Source organism: Gopherus flavomarginatus, chromosome 3 (assembly GCF_025201925.1).
Source record: "Gopherus flavomarginatus isolate rGopFla2 chromosome 3, rGopFla2.mat.asm, whole genome shotgun sequence".
Lineage (NCBI taxonomy): Eukaryota > Metazoa > Chordata > Testudines > Testudinidae > Gopherus > Gopherus flavomarginatus.
The window spans coordinates 121155492-121174611 of NC_066619.1; the positions used below are offsets into that span (position 1 = coordinate 121155492).

The 19120-nt window shown below is 43.6% G+C and overlaps 1 protein-coding gene across 3 annotated transcripts in view; it reads right to left on the reverse strand.

The window, feature by feature from the left end:
* Positions 1-16901, reverse strand: part of PTGR1 (prostaglandin reductase 1) — a 52056-nt gene extending 35155 nt beyond the window's left edge. The window contains exons 1-2 of one of the 3 annotated variants that reach the window (XM_050943192.1): positions 1953-2061; positions 1042-1143 (exon numbers count right to left, since the gene is read on the reverse strand). The gene's annotated coding sequence lies outside the window, so the exon portion shown is untranslated. Of the gene's footprint in view, positions 1-1041; positions 1144-1952; positions 2066-16724 lie in introns of those variants that run through there. The other 2 variants (XM_050943193.1, XM_050943191.1) reach the window with 2 other exon arrangements.
* Between the last annotated feature and the right edge of the window lie 2219 nt (positions 16902-19120).

Below are 19120 nucleotides of genomic sequence, written 5' to 3' on the forward strand. Positions count from 1 at the left end.
TGACTTTCCTCTCTTGGGGACCCAGACCCAAGCATGCTTTGCTTCTCAGCTACTGTGATATTTCAAAGGAGTTTTCACAGCAGCCAGCAAGGTTTCCTTATGACTAAGGCTACATTTTAGTCACAGGTATTTTTAGTAAAAGTCACGGACAGGTCACGAGCAGTAAATAAAAATTCATGGCCAGTGACCTGTCCATGACTTTTACTATGTACCCCTGACTAAAACTTGGGTGGTGGGAGCTCGAGTGATGGCCATGGGTGCTCAGGGGGGAGGTACGGCCTGGGGGGGCACCGCAGGTGCTCAGGGGGTGCACGGCCCAGGGGATACCATGGGTGGTGAGCGGAGGGTTGGTGGGGCTGGTGCAGGTTCCCTCCCTGGCGCCTCTGGAGCTCTGCGTGCTGCCTCCGCTCCACCCCAAGTCATGGTTCTGCAGCTCCCAGACAAAGGCCCCCATATCTGTCCTGGTGTAAAAAATGAGGTCCCCACTATGGAAAAGGTTGAGAACAGTGGGACAGACTATCATGCATCCCTAGTGTTGCTGCACAGTAAATAAAAATTTCAGGACAAAGGTTCAGCATATATAAAATTATGAAGAAAGAATACAACATATTTCAGAACATTAACTATGATCCCAATAACTATGTCAGATTTTGTTTCCACTAAGGTCATTAGCAAAACTCCCACTGATTTTACACATTGCAGAATCCGACTTTTATGTTGTTAACCCAGATTATTAGGAAGCTGTAGCTCTATCTTGCCCACCATCTCTAAAGTAGCTTTATACAAATACCAATTCTTAAGAGGCTGATATAAAAACATTTTTCAAAATTTTAAAAATAAATTTTACTTGCTTGTTTATCCCAGTCTGTAGGAAGCCTGAAAAACTTTCCGCCAGGTTTCTTTACTGGCATTTTCCCACTTCCAATCCACTTAATTTAAGGCCAGGTTTTCAAGAGTTCAACTCCCATTCAGGCACCAAAATAAAAGGCCATATTTTCATAGGCAGCACCCAATGTGCTGCGTGCTTGTGAAAAATCTTACCTTAAGAGGGTACGTCTTCACTGAACACCCCTCTGCCCCGTGGCAGTGAGTCTCAGAACACGGGCCAACTGACCTGGGCTCGCAGGACTTGCACTATAGAAGCTGAAAATAGCAATGTAGACGTTCCTGCTCTAGTTGGGAGCCCAGGCCCAGAGACCCACCCTCCTCGCCAGGTCTCAGAACCTGGGTGAGAATGTTTACACTGCTTGTTACTACAGCTCTCACTCAGGAGTTCTGGGCTGGAGTAACAGATTGATTTTTAAAAAAATTTACCTGCCAGATTCTAGAAACACTCTCAAGTTAAAGCCTAATTTAAAACAAACAAACAACAAACACACCACAACTTTCAAAATCCGTGTGATACTAATAAACTTTTACATTAATTAAACAAATAATTTTTTAAAACTTCGAGGCCATATACATCTTTCTTTGCACCCGTATAAATCCAGAGTAATTCCATTAACTTTAATATATTGACACTAGTGAAATTAAGGTCAGAATTTGGCTCTTACAAAGTTTCCTTCCTGCTCTCAGCTCAGTCTAAACAATGGAAATATACTTAACTTCCCTTTTTTAAAGTCAGTTTCTCTCTCTGGTTCTCCTGCACTAGTCTGACATTGTAGTGTTTGGCTTACTAACACTGCAGGGGACTATCTAAAATTCGTTTTCACGTCAATGTATAATTTAAGGAACCATTTCTATTACTCTTAGATTTCTGGAAAATGCCATTTATTACCAAACCTAAACTTTGGCCTACTCTGAGCAGCAGTTTCTCTTTCAGAATTGGTTTGAGATAAGACACAGAAGTGGATTGACTTTGTAAATGTGTAAGAGCCTAGATAATGATGCCTTTTAATTATTATCAACCCAGTCCCAGTTACTCCTATTCATTCCTATCACCCGTTACTAACCTGTGCAACAGTTACTAGATGCAGTTTCTTGGACACCGAAGTCAGACTCCTCTATTCTGCTTCACCACTCTTCCCGCTCAAGGAAGTAGGGTTCACTCCACTGTAATAATCTGCCCTTCCTCTGATGCCACCTGCTGCATCTTTGTATCACTACAACTAATAGCTCTGGCAGCACTGTGGAAAGGCTGAGTTCCTAGACCAAATGCCTTCTAAAAGGACTTTTACATTCTCCTGACTTCTGTCTCCCTTTTAAAATGGAAAATCATTCCTGCACCTAGAACACATCTGAGATGCTATCCATTTGCTTATAATACAGAGAAAAACCTGTTAACATTGCAGCACTGCTGGGTTGGGTGTTGGAGAGACTGAATGAAAGAGATATGGGGATGGGGAAGATAGCTAAAGAGGAGGTAAACAAGAAAATGTGGTGGGAATGAAGGAAGAGAACAGTGATTTGCACCTAGCACTCTCTGGCTCACACATATAGCTTCAGGTTGCAGAAGGCAAGTAATAACAAAAACCAGAGGTTTGTCCTCTCCCACTATAGAAAGTTATTATACTAGTTCACTGTATTTCCTCCTACACAGAGCTTTAATCGCTGCAGTGTTCTGGATCATCATGTACTGTGACTCCCAGTGCACTCATACCCGAAACCAAAACAAAACATGTCTTTAGTCTAACTCCAACTGGTTCAATGGAGTTACAGCAGTGATGCAATCAGCCACCTGGATATAATAGTCTGAAAATCAGAAGTTTTGAAAGAGGTGACCTGAACAAAACCCACGTTGGAATCTGACAGTTTCTGGTGCTTGTAGTACTTCCTTAGCAGTTAATACTACAGTATGTAGATTAACTTTATGACAAGGGAGCCCAAATGTGACCTTGGGAGAAATGTGGCCTTGAGACTCTCTCCTTGTAAGGCTGAGGAAAAATTTGGTCAAGTGGAATAGTGGCTGAATACCTCAATTTTTGGGTAAAAGCCCAAACTGAGACAGCTTAAATGGATCCCTGATTTTTAGAATGGATGACAGCCCACCTCTAAAATTCAAGCCCCTTTATTTTATGTCATGGTGGGCACTCAAAATTTGAGGCATTTGAAATCACTGGCCACTTTTGAAAAATCTCAGTCCATACATTTTTATTCCTAATCCGTCCACTTAGCTTTCTTACAATAAGGCTGCTCCAACTTTGCAATATTGAGACCTGAAGAGGCAGTTTGTTCGGTGCCTAAGATCTGCATTTCACCATCTGTACATGTTGTGATTCACAGTAAACACACACAACCTAGATATTTCTTTGACCTTGCAGTTTGTCTGATAGATGAAAAGAAGCTGCCAGTTTGCTGAATTTCCCAATAAAATGAAACATTTCACAAATGTTGGCCAACCAGTTGGCTTGGGATCATCTACTGCAGCAGTGGCAATTTGCACTTCAGTTGGATCTAAGTTAGCAGCACCAAGACATGCCTCTCCAAGCACAGCACCAAAAACCCATCAGAGCCATACCATTTTCAGCTGGCAAGTCAGATAACTGAGTTCCACCTGTAATATCTGAGACAGAATGCATTGGAACATCCACCACCCAGCATCCCAAGTGCAAATACTTGCCATTGAGTGGACTGGCATTCCTTGGAGAACAACCAGCTAGTCAAGTGGCCATTTGCTCTCATGCTCCAGGTGCTTATCCCATTGAGAGTCACATGGTGCACTCCAGGAGCTCATCCCATTAAGATTCCATATCCTTCAGTTGGAGGAAATTCCCAACTTTCACCCTGCAGAAGCAGGCCAAAATTTAGAGAGCACAGACACGATCACATTTTGGGCAGCATCCACACTTATCCTACTCAAATTGCTGAAGTGTGTTAGAGCCTTAAATAGAAGATAATCAAACTATGCATACAAACCACTTCGCCCACTACTGAAATAAAACCACCTCTCGGGTATAATGCAGCAGCTGCTTAACCCCTAGATAGCTATGCAAGTTGCAACTCCCATTAGGACAAGTAAAAAATTCCACAGCTCTATGGAGCTGGAGATGGCTGAGCCCCTATCCTCAACCTCACCGCACCTATAGAATTTGGGGCAGAGTCCCAGTAGCATCAGGGACAGTTCCCTTACAGTCTTATGCTACATGATGAGTGTCAGTTTAAGGCTCCGAGTTGCTTTGTTGAGTTGGGAGATTGACTGTTGAGTGAGGCTACGTAGGAAAGCTAACCCCAGGAGGACCAGGTGATGGGCACTTTCAGAGCCCAAGGTCACATACTTCTAGCATAGCGCATAACTGATCTATGATTTTTCTGATTTCTTGCAGGAACCCAAATCTACCCTCTGAACAGTGACAGAATCCCAGGGAGCCTGGTGATATCCCAGACTCATGTGGAGCAGGCACTCCCTGCCTGAGTTTCCAGGATAGTTTGTTAAAAAGCAGAACTGATGATGCTAGTTAGAAGGCAGGCTGGGGAGTCTATACAGAAAGGGGTGGGAAGAACCACCAAAAGACAGGCAGCAAGCCCAGTCAATTTTTCCAGTGTGTGTGGAAAGAGGGGTTGTAACTGTTAAGGAAGCACAAAGTGTTTTTGATTTGATAGAGAAGTTTTAAACAACTTTGGAATCATCAAGTTGTGCACCATGTCCTGTGTAATTTCAGCCTGTTACTGTCACTCACATCAACTCTCTTCACTTCCCATACTAGTTACTCACTCGTTTTTAGTGACGTGCTTTGGGAAGGGAGCACCTCCACCTATGTATTTGTCCAGTGCCTAGCACAACCATGTCCCAATCCGGACTGGTGTCTTTGCGAAGCTTTATCAGTTTACAGTAGCTCACAATTTCCAAATTAAAGGGAAGGCACTGGTTACTTGTTGAGGATAAGGATTGTTTCTTTAAAGCAAATACATGGGCAGAGCCATAAATAAGTTCCTCATAATGGATACACCATTTAGCTCCCAACTGTCTAATTTCATTTTTCGTCCCGTTAGCCAGTATAGAATGTATGGTCCCTCTGGGCAACTTTTCAGGAGATCTTAACAAAACCACTACCGCAGGCTTCATTTTTGCCAATAAAAATCCACCATCAGATACTATGGTGATGGGACCAATCCAAAACCACTAGACAGTGTGTTATCTTCAGTTTAACTCACTTTCTAGCGCAAGTTTAACTTTATAGACATATATATGGCACAGCAGCCAAAGAAACGCTTCTCTGCATCTGAGCGAGTCCAGCTGTGGAGACGGGACTATATTATGAGATGCTGCTACAGGATACGTATTAAGCACGTGTTAATGTGATATCTTAAGGAATGAAGATCAAAAAGGACATAGGCTGCTGTGTGCAGAGAGAGACAGAGGCTTGGACTCCTGGATAGAAGCTCCATCCAGACTGCTTGTTTCAGACTTTGTTGAATTTGAAGGATGGTTAGTTGGCTTTTGTCAGCACTTTAACGTGGCTGTGTAGTCACCGCTCCAGCACTGAGCTCTCCCAGCGCTGTAAAAAAACCCACTTCCACGAGGGGAATAGCTCCCAGCACTGTCTACACTGTCACTTTACATCACTGACACTTGCATCGCTCAGGGGGTCGTTTTTTCACAGTGTAGACAAGGCCTCAGGAGACAGGGAACGGGATCACAGAGGAGGCCAGGGAGCTAGACTGCGGTCAGGAACACCAGCATGACAAAGCTCTTATAAGATTAGGCTTTCCCTCTTGGAAGAAGAAATAGACGGGTTAATGAATCCTCTTTGTTATGTTTAATCAGGTTAAATAAAAGCTTAGAATCAATTGGTCTGACACGTTACAATGGATGGTGTGACAGGGAGCCACAAAGACTCCATGAGTTGAGATGACCAGGAAGTATGTGACTAGGGAGGTGGTTAAATTCATACATAATTAAGGAGGGCTGGAGATTTCTCAGTTCGACGTATCTTATTTGGCACCCATGTTATTCAGGGAAGATGGGGTACACATATCCCACAAGGGAGCAGATATATTTTGTTCTTAATATAATATATTAAGGAAGGAATGGGTAAATATCTGAGAACCTGGTAGAGGATGGGGGTATGGGGTGGCAGCCAAGTTACGTTGCTTCCATCTCCTTGTGGCAGATATCCAGAGCAGGTACTCATTAATGAGCCCTCTTACTCCCTGCAGAGTCTGCATCTACCCTACAGGCTGATACGAGGGAGGAGGCAGTATTTCTGGTGACTTCTTTTTCCAGCTCATTCCTAATTGGTTACATGGAGACAGGAGCCTTGCCTCATGCTCTCTGCAAGGTTCCTGGCCCAGGTCCTTGAAGACACAGCGAAAGGATTTCCTCCCAAGCATCATTTGTTCCTGAGACCGCTTCTTCTCTCACCACATCACCCACAGATTCTTAAATTGGACCTTTCAAACCCTTCAAGGGTCATGCCACGAGGCGAGATGGGCTGACCACCAGGTGCTACTGCCTTTAACAGGCAAACTACCCTATCACGATGATCTTATGCATTTGCTCTACATGTAGGCCTACTTACTTAACCCATTTCAACTTGAAAATCTACCCTTCCCTGCACATGCAGCCCACTATCCCCCACTGACAGCCAGTGACATCAGTCGCCTATGAAAAAATGACCATTGGTGGTATGCATGGGGTTCTTTATGAAACCATCAAGATTTCAATAACTCTCTGTGACTGTTTAAAGTTTCAACTGCTACATTGCTAGTTCTGTACAAAAATATTTTGGATTGCAAGAAAAAAAATAAACAAACATGACAGTAAATATGTGCCAATATAAATGTGAAATGTTTGTAGCTCTATAATTATATGTTAATGATAGATTGTTCAAAAATTAGATCAAACAGTTGCAGTTAATAAGCAACCAACAATTCCAGACCTGTGCAATATAGGCCTACTTGTGAAAATAAAGCTACTTTATCACTTCCTTTCATACAAAGTACAAATAGGGCCTCACTATATTCCATTGTAGGGAAAGGGGAAAGTTAAACAATCCATTTTGATTTAAAAAGCCAATGTAGACTGTAGTATAGAACCTATGAAATAGGGTTCTCTATAAAACCAAAACAACAGCAACAAAAACTATTTGAAATTATTCCAGCAGTAAAATATTTCATATCTGTATCAAGAGCTAAACAGAGCCTTTTTTGCACCATTTTTCTTAGATTGTATGGCTATACTATATAAAGAGGCAACAACTACTCTTATTACTACCAACAACAATAGTAATAATACAAACGTTTTATTATACAGAAGGTCTTACAATATAAAATGTGGTTTCAACTGGGTTTTGACAGGTATTATTCTTTTCTGTCATGGCTCTGTGTTATATAGGTCTAAGAATTATTTTTATTTTCCCTTCACTTTGAGAATAAGTGGTTCTGGATATTTTTAACCTACAATACACTGATTTATTGACTGAAATGGGTAATTTAAGTTTTGTTGGTAATTGGTTTGATTGGGGTTTTTTGGCAGTATTATGATCTCACTTAGTTGTATTATATGCAATAATTTTGTTCGCTATGCAGCATCGGAACTGAGTGTTCCAGGTGGCTTTATTAATAATTGACTCCTTTATTGCCTGGAACAGGCAGTTAAAAGTCATTTTGGCTCATTTTTCCATAAGTATTATGTTGCTCACACTTAACTGTATTAGATTTATCAATTTCATCCTGTATGCCACTTTGGAATTGAGTGTTACAGGCTGTTTTGGTAATAAAGCTATTTATTGCTTTATGTCAGGTTAAAGGTCAGCTTAGACATTGTTCTGTAGTATGGCCTTTGTTATAACCTTAGTCCCAGATTTGGACCTTAGCGTCCAAAATATGGGGGTTAGCATGAAAACCTCCAAGCTTAGTTACCAGCTTGGACCTGGTACTTGCTGCCACCACCCAAAAAATTAGAGTGTTTTGGGGCACTCTGGTCCCCCTGAAAAACCTTTCCTGGGGACCCCAAGACCCAAATCCCTTGAGTCTCACAACAAAGGGAAATAATCCTTTTTCCCTTCCCCCCTCCAGGTGCTCCTGGAGAGATACACAGACACAAGCTCTGTGAATCCAAACAGAGTGAATCTCCCTCTCTGTTCCCAATCCTGGAAACAAAAAGTACTTTCCTATTCCCCCAGAGGGAATGCAAAGTCAGGCTAGCAATTCAACACACAAATCTCCCCGATTCCTTCCTCCCACCAATTCCCTGGTGAGTACAGACTCAATTTCCCTGAAGTAAAGAAAAACTCCAACAGGTCTTAAAAGAAAGCTTTATATAAAAAGAAAGAAAAATAAGTACAAATGTTCTCTCTGTATTAGATGATACAACACAGGGTCAATTGCTTAAAAGAATATTGAATAAACAGCCTTATTCCAAAAGAATACAAATCAAAGCACTCCAGCACTTATATTCATGCAAATACCAAAGAAAAGAAACCATAGAACTTACTATCTGATCTCTTTGTCCTTACACTTAGAAACAGAAGACTAGAAAGTAGAACTACTTCTCCAAAGCTCAGAGAAAGCAGGCAGGCAGACAAAGACAAAAGACTCAGACACTCAATTCCCTCCACCCAAAGTTGAAAAAATCCGGTTTCCTGATTGGTCCTCTGGTCAGGTGCTTCAGGTGAAAGAGACATTAACCCTTAGCTATCTGTTTATGACAAGCCCCCCAAATTGCAGACAGTGGGGAAGCTCACTGGCGGCGATTTCCTTCTAGAACTTGAAAATAAACAGATTAATATAACACATACACCTTTACATATACTCCTAAGTATATAACTAACAGACTTCTACATTTTAAGAACACTTTTTAACTACTGAATTCTGGGAAACTCTCACGGGAGAGTGCATCAGCTACTTTGTTAGAAGCTCCTGTGATGTGTTGAATTTCAAAATCAAAATCTTGGAGAGCTAAACTCCAACGAAGAAGTTTCTTGTTGTTCCCCTTGGCAGTATGAAGCCACTTTAGTGCAGCATGGTCAGTTTGTAGTTGGAACCGCCGTCCCCAAACATATGGGCGAAGCTTTTCCAGGGCGTACACAATGGCATAGCATTCCTTTTCACTGACTGACCAGTGACTTTCCCTCTGAGACAGTTTCTTGCTGAGAAACACGACAGGATGGAAGTTGTGATCTGTTGCTTCCTGCATGAGCACTGCTCCTATACCACGCTCAGATGCATCCGTGGTTACTAGGAATGGCTTGTCAAAGTCCGGGGCCCTGAGCACAGGGTCAGACATGAGCGTTGCCTTAAGTTGGGTAAAGGCCTTTTGACACTCATCAGTCCACTGAACGGCATTTGGCTGGGTCTTTTTGGTCAGGTCGGTCAGTGGGGCAGCGATTTGGCTGTAGTGGGGTACAAATCGCCTGTAGTATCCGGCCAAGCCTAAGAAGGATTGGACCTGCTTCTTGGACCGTGGGACAGGCCACTTTTGGATAGCATCCACCTTGGCCTGTAGGGGGTTTATGGTTCCTCGACCCACCTGGTGACCCAGGTAAGTCACTCTGTTTTGGCCTATTTGACACTTTTTGGCCTTAACAGTTAGTCCTGCCTGCCTGATGCGCTCAAAGACCTTTTCCAGGTGTAGTAGGTGTTCGGGCCAGGAGTCTGAAAAAATGGCCACATCATCGAGGTAGGCAACTGCAAATTCTCCCAGTCCAGCTAGTAGACCATCTACCAGCCTCTGGAAGGTGGCGGGTGCATTTCGAAGGCCGAAAGGAAGGACATTGAATTCATACACCCCCGCATGGGTGACGAATGCTGACCTTTCCTTGGCAGGTTCATCTAGCGGTACTTGCCAGTACCCCTTGGTTAAGTCTATTGTAGAGATGAACTGGGCACGTCCCAACTTTTCCAATAGCTCATCGGTACGTGGCATTGGATAGTTGTCCGGACGAGTTACAGCATTTAGCTTACGGTAGTCCACGCAAAAGCGTATTTCCCCATCTGGTTTGGGTACCAGAACCACTGGAGATGCCCATGCACTGGTAGATGAGCGGATTATACCCATCTGTAGCATGTTCTGGATCTCCCGTTCTATAGCAGCTTGGGCATGAGGAGACACTCGGTAGGGTGGGGTTCTGATTGGGTGAGCATTACCTGTATCAATGGAGTGGTATGCCCGTTCAGTCCGTCCTGGGGTGGCTGAGAACAATGGGGCGAAGCTAGTGCACAGCTCCTTAATTTGTTGCCGCTGCAGACGTTCCAGGGTGGTTGAGAGGTTCACCTCTTCCACGCCACCGTCTTTTTTCCCGTCGTAGTAGACACCGTCAGGCCACTCAGCATCATCTCCCTGGACTGTAAACTGACAAACCTGTAAATCTCTGGAATAGAAAGGCTTGAGAGAATTAACATGGTACACTTTAGGCTTTAGTGAGGAATTGGGAAATGCTATGAGGTAGTTTACAGCTCCCAGGCGCTCTTGGACCGTGAATGGCCCTTCCCATGATGCTTCCATCTTATGGGCCTGTTGCGCCTTCAAGACCATAACCTGGTCTCCTACCTTGAAGGAACGTTCTCTGGCATGTCTGTCATACCAGGCCTTTTGCTCTTCTTGAGCATTCTTTAGGTTCTCTTTAGCAAGGGTTAAAGAGTGTTGGAGGGTGCTTTGTAGGTTGCTTACAAAGTCCAGAATGTTAGTTCCTGGAGAAGGCATAAACCCCTCCCATTGCTGCTTCACCAACTGTAATGGCCCCTTAACCTCGTGACCATACACAAGTTCAAATGGTGAAAACCCTAAACTGGGATGTGGTACAGCCCTGTAGGCAAACAGCAACTGCTGCAACACTAGGTCCCAATTATTGGAGAATTCGTTGATGAATTTTCGTATTATGGCCCCCAAAGTTTCATTGAACCTTTCCACCAGGCCATTGGTTTGATGGTGGTATGGGGTGGCAACCAAGTGATTCACCCCATGAGTTTCCCACAGTTTTTCCATGGTCCCTGCCAGGAAATTAGACCCTGAATCTGTAAGGATGTCAGAGGGCCAACCTACCCTGGCAAAGATGTCTGTTAGGGCCAGGCACACAGTGTTAGCCCTGGTGTTGCCTAGAGCGACTGCTTCTGGCCATCGGGTAGCAAAGTCCACTAAAGTCAGTACGTACTGCTTTCCTCTGGGCGTCTTTTTTGGGAAAGGGCCCAGAATATCCACAGCTACTCGCTGAAATGGGACCTCAATTATGGGGAGTGGCTGGAGAGGGGCCTTGACCTGGTCTTGAGGCTTTCCCACTCTTTGGCATACCTCACAAGACCGGACATACTTGGCAACATCCTTGCCCATCCCCTCCCAGTGGAAGGACTTCCCCAACCGGTCCTTGGTTCTGTTCACCCCAGCATGGCCACTGGGATGATCATGGGCTAAGCTTAAGAGCTTCTCCCGGTACTTAGTTGGAACCACCAACTGTTTTTGCGGCTGCCATTCTTCCCGGTGTCCACCAGAAAGAATTTCCTTGTATAAAAGTCCTTGGTCTATAACAAACCGGGATCGATTAGAAGAGCTGAGAGGCGGTGGGGTGCTCCGTGCCGCCGCCCAAGCTTTCTGAAGGCTGTCATCCGCTTCCTGCTCAGTCTGGAACTGTTCCCTTGAGGCTGGGGTCACCAGTTCTTCCTCAGACTGTGGACTTGGGCTTGGTCCCTCTGGAAGCGATGTAGGTGATGGGGTTGTTTCCGTTGCTGGTGAACCGCTCTCCGCTGGTGCACCTGAGGGTATTTCAGGCTCCGGCTGAGCCTTTTGGGTATGGCTGTCTGTTGCTTCTGCCAGTTTTGGCTCGCTGGCGCCCTCTGGCGTTGAGTTTGAAGATGGGGTTGCACTTGCTGGTGCTGGTTGCTGTTCCAGTTCCGGGCCTGGGACTGGAGGTGCTGTGGCTGTTTCAGTGGTTGGCATGGAATCCGGGTCCACTACCTCTGTCTGGGTCTCTGGTAACACAGACGGGGCCTCTGTGGACGGCTCAGGAACAGGAATGGGTCTGGAAGCTTGCCTGGTTTGGCTACGTGTAACCATTCCCACTCTCTTGGCCCGCCTCACCTGGTTGGCCAAGTCTTCCCCCAGTAGCATGGGGATAGGATAATTGTCATAGACTGCAAAAGTCCACATTCCTGACCAGCCTTTGTACTGGACAGGCAGTTGAGCTGTAGGCAAGTCTACAGCTTGTGACATGAAGGGGTAAATTGTAACTTTGGCCTTTGGGTTGATGAATTTGGGGTCAACGAAGGATTGGTGGATAGCTGACACTTGTGCCCCCGTGTCTCTCCACGCAGTAACCTTCTTTCCGCCCACTCTCAAATTTTCCCTTCGCTCCAAGGGTATTTGAGAGGCATCCGGGCCTGGGGATCTTTGGTGTGATGGTGGTGTAATGAATTGCACTCGCATGGTGTTCTTGGGACACTTGGCCTTGATATGTCCCAGTTCATTACACTTAAAGCATCTTCCATCTGATGGGTCACTGGGCCGAGGTGAGTTACTGGAGACTGGTGAGGTTGAAGGGTAGGGTATCTGTGGCTTTACTTGGGTGGTATGTGGGGTCTTCGGCTGTCCTCGGTTGTAGGGTTTATGGTCTGTGTGCCCCCTGGGGTAATCGTTCCCCTTGACAGTAGCTTTCTTGCTTTCTGCCAGTTCCATCCATTTGGCTCCAATCTCCCCCGCCTCAGCGATATTCTTGGGGTTTCCATCTTGTATGTACCGTGTGATGTCTTCAGGAACACCATCCAAGAACTGCTCCATTTGTATGAGGAGGTTCAGTTCTTCCAAGGTTTGAATGTTGTTTCCTGTTAGCCAGGCCTCATAGTTTTTTGCAATGTAGTAGGCGTGTTTGGGAAATGACACCTCTGGTTTCCACTTTTGGGTTCTGAAGCGCCGACGGGCATGATCTGGGGTTATCCCCATCCTGTATCTGGCCTTGGTTAGAAAAAGTTTATAGTCATTCATTTGGTGCTTAGGCATTTCAGCTGCCACCTCTGCTAAAGGTCCACTGAGCTGTGACCTCAATTCTACCATGTACTGGTCTTCGGGGATGTTGTACCCAAGACAGGCTCTTTCAAAATTTTCCAAGAAGGCCTCGGTGTCATCACCTGCCTTGTAGGTGGGAAATTTCCTGGGCTGTGGAGCAATATTTGGCGTCGGGTTGTTAGGGTTGGCTGGCACAGGCAGCCCAGCTTTTGCCAACTCCAGTTCATGTTTTCTCTGTTTTTCCTTCTCTTCATTCTCTTTTTGTTGTTTTTCCATTTCTCGGTGGTGGGCCGCCTCTTCTTCTTCTTGCTTCCTTCTGTGGGCCAACTCTTCTTCTGCTTGTTTCCTTCGGTAGGCCACCTCTTCTTCTTCTAGTTTTCTTTTGTGTGCTGCCTCTTTGATTTGTTCTTCTCTTTCTTTCATCTCCATTTGTCGCCTGTGTTCAGCTTCTTTGAATTGCTCTTCGGCCTTAATTTTTGCCTTAGAAGTCATGGTTCCTGTTTTCTTGTGTTGGGGTGCCCTCCGGTGTTTATCCTCTGAACTGCAGGTTCTCTGTTGCCTCCTGAAGTCTGCCTAGCAACAGTGCCTTTAGCTAATCTTCAATGTCAAGTAAACCTGAAAAAACCACTTTATTTGCATTCATATAGTGCTGGTATGACTCTCAATGGGAGTGCTATTGTGTGACAAAAGACTGTTAATAGTCCTTAACGACTTCTGCTTAACATGCAAGCCACAAACTGCCAGAGAGAGCAGAAAAAAAAATTTCTCTCTGGTTCCCTTTTAAAACCAAACTGTTTCTCTCTGCTAAAAAGCCCTTAGCAGAGAAAAGAAAAATATAATATTCCTACTGGCTTCTGGATTCTATCTATATCCCACCGGCTGCCACCATGTTATAACCTTAGTCCCAGATTTGGACCTTAGCGTCCAAAATATGGGGGTTAGCATGAAAACCTCCAAGCTTAGTTACCAGCTTGGACCTGGTACTTGCTGCCACCACCCAAAAAATTAGAGTGTTTTGGGGCACTCTGGTCCCCCTGAAAAACCTTTCCTGGGGACCCCAAGACCCAAATCCCTTGAGTCTCACAACAAAGGGAAATAATCCTTTTTCCCTTCCCCCCTCCAGGTGCTCCTGGAGAGATACACAGACACAAGCTCTGTGAATCCAAACAGAGTGAATCTCCCTCTCTGTTCCCAATCCTGGAAACAAAAAGTACTTTCCTATTCCCCCAGAGGGAATGCAAAGTCAGGCTAGCAATTCAACACACAAATCTCCCCGATTCCTTCCTCCCACCAATTCCCTGGTGAGTACAGACTCAATTTCCCTGAAGTAAAGAAAAACTCCAACAGGTCTTAAAAGAAAGCTTTATATAAAAAGAAAGAAAAATAAGTACAAATGTTCTCTCTGTATTAGATGATACAACACAGGGTCAATTGCTTAAAAGAATATTGAATAAACAGCCTTATTCCAAAAGAATACAAATCAAAGCACTCCAGCACTTATATTCATGCAAATACCAAAGAAAAGAAACCATAGAACTTACTATCTGATCTCTTTGTCCTTACACTTAGAAACAGAAGACTAGAAAGTAGAACTACTTCTCCAAAGCTCAGAGAAAGCAGGCAGGCAGACAAAGACAAAAGACTCAGACACTCAATTCCCTCCACCCAAAGTTGAAAAAATCCGGTTTCCTGATTGGTCCTCTGGTCAGGTGCTTCAGGTGAAAGAGACATTAACCCTTAGCTATCTGTTTATGACAGCCTTATTCTGTTAGTTTTATTATATATATATATTTTTTCCCCATGCCACTTCAGAACCCAGTGTTCTGAGCGGTTTTGGTAGTGAAGCTATTTATTGCCTGGAATGGCCAATTAAAGGTCGATTTGGACAGGTTTTTCATTCGTGTTGTTATTCCCACCTATTTGTATTATATGTATAATTTTCATCCTCCGTGCAACTTTGGAAACAACCATTTGGGTCCTTTTTGAGCCAGAAGGATTAATGACAGCGTGCTATTAATTGATCCTCTTGTTCTCAAGATTGCTGAACTATTTCCACTGTTTTGAAAGTAAGTTTTATTTATTAAAATGCCATTATGGGCTATTCCAGATTTTACCCAATCCCAAACTTACCTACATTTTTTGTGATTTCTTTTACTTCAGGAAATAGAGCAGTTCATCTGCACTTTACTCAGTATTTTGAACCTATAGCATGCATCTGATATTGCATTTCTTTGTCTGCTCAAAGATGATATTTCACATTCATCTGCTGCCATCTTATTATTCATGATTAGGAAAGAATAAAATGACAAGTGGCAAGGGAAATACACAGTAGAATGCAAGGTGTCCTGACAGATTGTATACAAAGATTTTAATTAGGTGAGCAGTCTGGGAGTTGTGATTTTTAGCAATTTAAAGCCATGGTTACAAGAATTACCCTACAGAAAGTAATGATAGGACTAGCTGTAGTTTATACTGGCTTCTTTCAAGCATACAGCTGCTGATATGACCTGTCAATTATCTGTCATTTGGCCTACAGAATTTTGATAGCTCTGTTCCAGTACAAGTATATAGTTCCTCTTGCTCACATTTACAATTAAAAGACTACTGGTTCTATATAATTCAGAAGAGTCTTAAGAATGGACTGCACACACTGCTAGATGGCTATCCCTCCTCCCTCCAAAGACACCTGAAGGAATGCACACAGTAAAGAAATACTGCTAGTGTGTTAATGTGCAATTGCTGCTTTTTGTGATATGGACTTTAATGACATGATAAAATACCATGGATCAGGCACTAAATAATTTGTCCATGACAATAGATTGCATCTTCATAATTATGATTGGCTAACATATTAAGTATTAGATACTAATGCACAGATTAAAGATTGACATGTTTAAAGATACTGTTTATTTGGAGGAGCATTTAATTAAATGCACATTTTGAAGGTACTGAGCAATTTATTCAAGTGATTTAATTATTTAGTATATATGCAGCTGGCCTGATTAATACATACAGAGAATGAGTCAACCACTCATGGACAAGGAACGTTACAAATGACTTATACATCAAATCTTACAGCTACTACGGATATTGTTCTTTCTCTGCAAGCATGGATGTATCCCTAAAAATTATGCCATGTTCATCAGGAAAGATAAAACCTTTCGGATTCCTCAGTACTGAAACACGCGTCTCTCAGAGAATTCCAGCCAGCAGGTGTGAAGCTTCTGGTTTATAGTTTAACTCTCTCAGGGGTACGTAGTAGTTGTGAAGCAGCCAACACACACACACTTTGTACAATCTAACATCTTTATGCTCAATATATCTAATCATGTAGAGGACAGCTCATATAATACAAGACATCCTAATGCAATGTCTCTCACTAGATCACCCTTTCCTGGGAGACCTTGGAGGATCATCTGTGCTCTGTCAGTGAGTCAGGGCCCTTTATGCACCTTGCCTACCCTACCCCTGCAGCAGCCTCCCCCATCGTAACCTGGTACAAAATGGTTCTCTTCCCCAGTTCACCTGTGACTCGCTTCATAGACTCCTGCTTCTTTTGTTCTGCCTTTCAGTAATTTTCCACAGCTCTCAAACCCACCCATCCTCTTCAAACAAGAGGAAGTGTCTTCTCCCAGCTAGAGCAAACCCTTTGTGCCAGACTGTTTTACTTTGAATAGACGATCTTGAATGCTGATCACTCACCACTGTAACCCTGCTAACTCATGGGGGATCCACATACATTACAGTCTTGGAAAACCTGTATGTTGTTATACAATTTCATAAAATCATCCCCAATTCAGAAGCAGTACAGACAGAACCCTCAATTTATCACAGTAACACATTTTGCTTTTACCTTTTTTGGAGGAACAGAACTGAACTAATTCTTCTAAACTTTTATTCTTCTGTTAGTCTATAAGGTGCCACAGGACTCTTTGCTGCTTATTCTTCTATGTGATAGGGTTTGGCTACACTTGCAGCTGTACAGCGCTGGGAGTTAAAGCTGTCTTCGTACAGCTGTGTAGGGAAAGTGCTGCAGCGTGGCCACATTTGCAGCGGTGTTGGGAGTGGTGCATTATGGGCAGCTATCCCAGCTTTGTGCTTTTCATAAGAGAGGGATGGGGTGGAGCATGACAGAGAGCGTGGGGGAGAGAAAGAGAGTGGATTTTTGGAGCCAACACCGTGTCAGCTCCCTGCCTTGCAAATTCCGACCACTTCCCCCACCTCTCTCTCATTCAGTCTTAAATGCAAATAACCTTCAGACCAGATAAGCATCTGCTCCGATGGACTCCCCCCACCGTGTTGTTTCTCTAAAGCAAACACTAGCTGTGGACATTCCCTGCCTACCTCTGCTCCAGCAAACAATTGCTGTGTTTTTTAGGCTACGTCTACACTACAGCATAAAATCGAAATTACTGAAATCGGTTTTATAAAACCGATATTATAAAATTGATTTTATGCGTCTACACTAGGGCACATTAATTCTGTGGTATGCGTCCATGGTCCTAGGCTATTATTGATTTCCGGAGCGGTGCACTCTGGGTAGCCACAGTAAAAGAATGAGACCAATAACTTCGATTTCCGTCCACACTAACCCTAAATCAAGATAGTAATATCGATTTTAGGGTTACTCCTCTCGTTGGGGAGGAGTACAGAAATCGATTTTAAGAGCCCTTAAAATCGATTTAAAGTGCCTTGTAGTGTGGACGGGTACAGCGTTAAATCGATTTAACGCTGTTTAAATCGATTTAACTGTGTAGTGTGGACCAGGCCTTAGATAAGCAGCTCCAGGAGCCCCGAGTTCACAACAAAACAAAGAGAGTACTTTAGTTAAAAGCATTATGGGAAAATTCCAGAGGTCAATTACAGCGTAGTAAGATTGATCACTGTTTACACTGGCACTTCAGCACTGCAGCACCAGCACTGTTCTCTTTATTCCTCTCGTCCATGTGGAATACAACCTGCGCTGTAGCCAGGGAGATACAGCTCTGTATGTGCCTTGCCAGTGTGGACAGGGAGTAAGTTACAGCGCTGTAAAGCCACCACCAGCGCTGTAACGCTCAAGTGTAGCCAAGCCCATAGTTTCCCTTATTGCAGCTTTTGGAAACTAAGTACTCTGGGTCACATCTAACTGTAGTTTGTGCTTGCATTGTTATATTGTAAATATGATTCTAACAAATCTATGTAAATATATTTCTCCTCAGAGACAAAAGTTAAATAAAAATACTTTATTAAGATACTACATTGAATTCTATGACTATAGATAACGTCTTTTAATAGTATACTAATCACATACCCACTTTCCCTATCACTGCTTGTTTCTAGCTGATCATTCAAAATCTTGTAAATAACCACTTTCAGACAACTTTGCAAACCCATTCCATAATTTGTTTTCAGAACTATCAGAAGAGGTCGTGCTGGTGAGGGAGTGGCACTATATGATGTGAAAGAAAGCACAGAATCAAATGAAGTAAAAATCTTAAAAGAACCAAGCTGTACCATAGAATCTTTATGGATAGTAATTCCATGCTCTAATAATAATATAGCAGTACAAATATATCACCAACTGCCTGACCAGGATGGTGGTAGTGACTGTGAAATGCTCAGGGAGATTAGAGAGACTATTAAAATAAACTCAATAATAATAGGGGATTTCAATTATCCTCACATTGACTGGGTACATGTCACCTCAGGCTGGGATGCAGAGATAAAGTTTCTTGACACCTTAAATGACTCCTTCTTGGAGCAGCTAGTCCTGGAACCACAAGAGGAGAGGCAATTCTTGATTTAGTCCTAAGTGGAGCACAGAACCTGGTCCAAGAGGTGAATATAACTGGACCACTTGGTAATACTGACCATTATTACTTACTATACAACAAGGGAGATTTAGGTTAGATATTAAGAAAAAGTTAAGCTTCAGAACACACTTCTAAGAGAGACTGTGGAATCGCCATACCTGGAGATTTTAAAGAACAGGTTGGAAAAACCCTTGTCAGGGACAATCTAGATTTACTTATGGCTTGGCTACACTTGCAAGTTACAGCACATTAAAGCAGCCCCGGGAGCACTAGCTCGCTCCCTGTCCACACTGGCAAGGCACGTAGAGCACTCTGACTCCACTGCTAGAGTGCGCCTGGTACTCCACCTCCGAGAGAGGAATAACGTTTGCTGCACCTTGGCTACAACGCCTGGGCGTCAGTATGAACGAGGTGTTGCATTACTGCGCTCTGATCAGCCTCCATAAACGTCCCA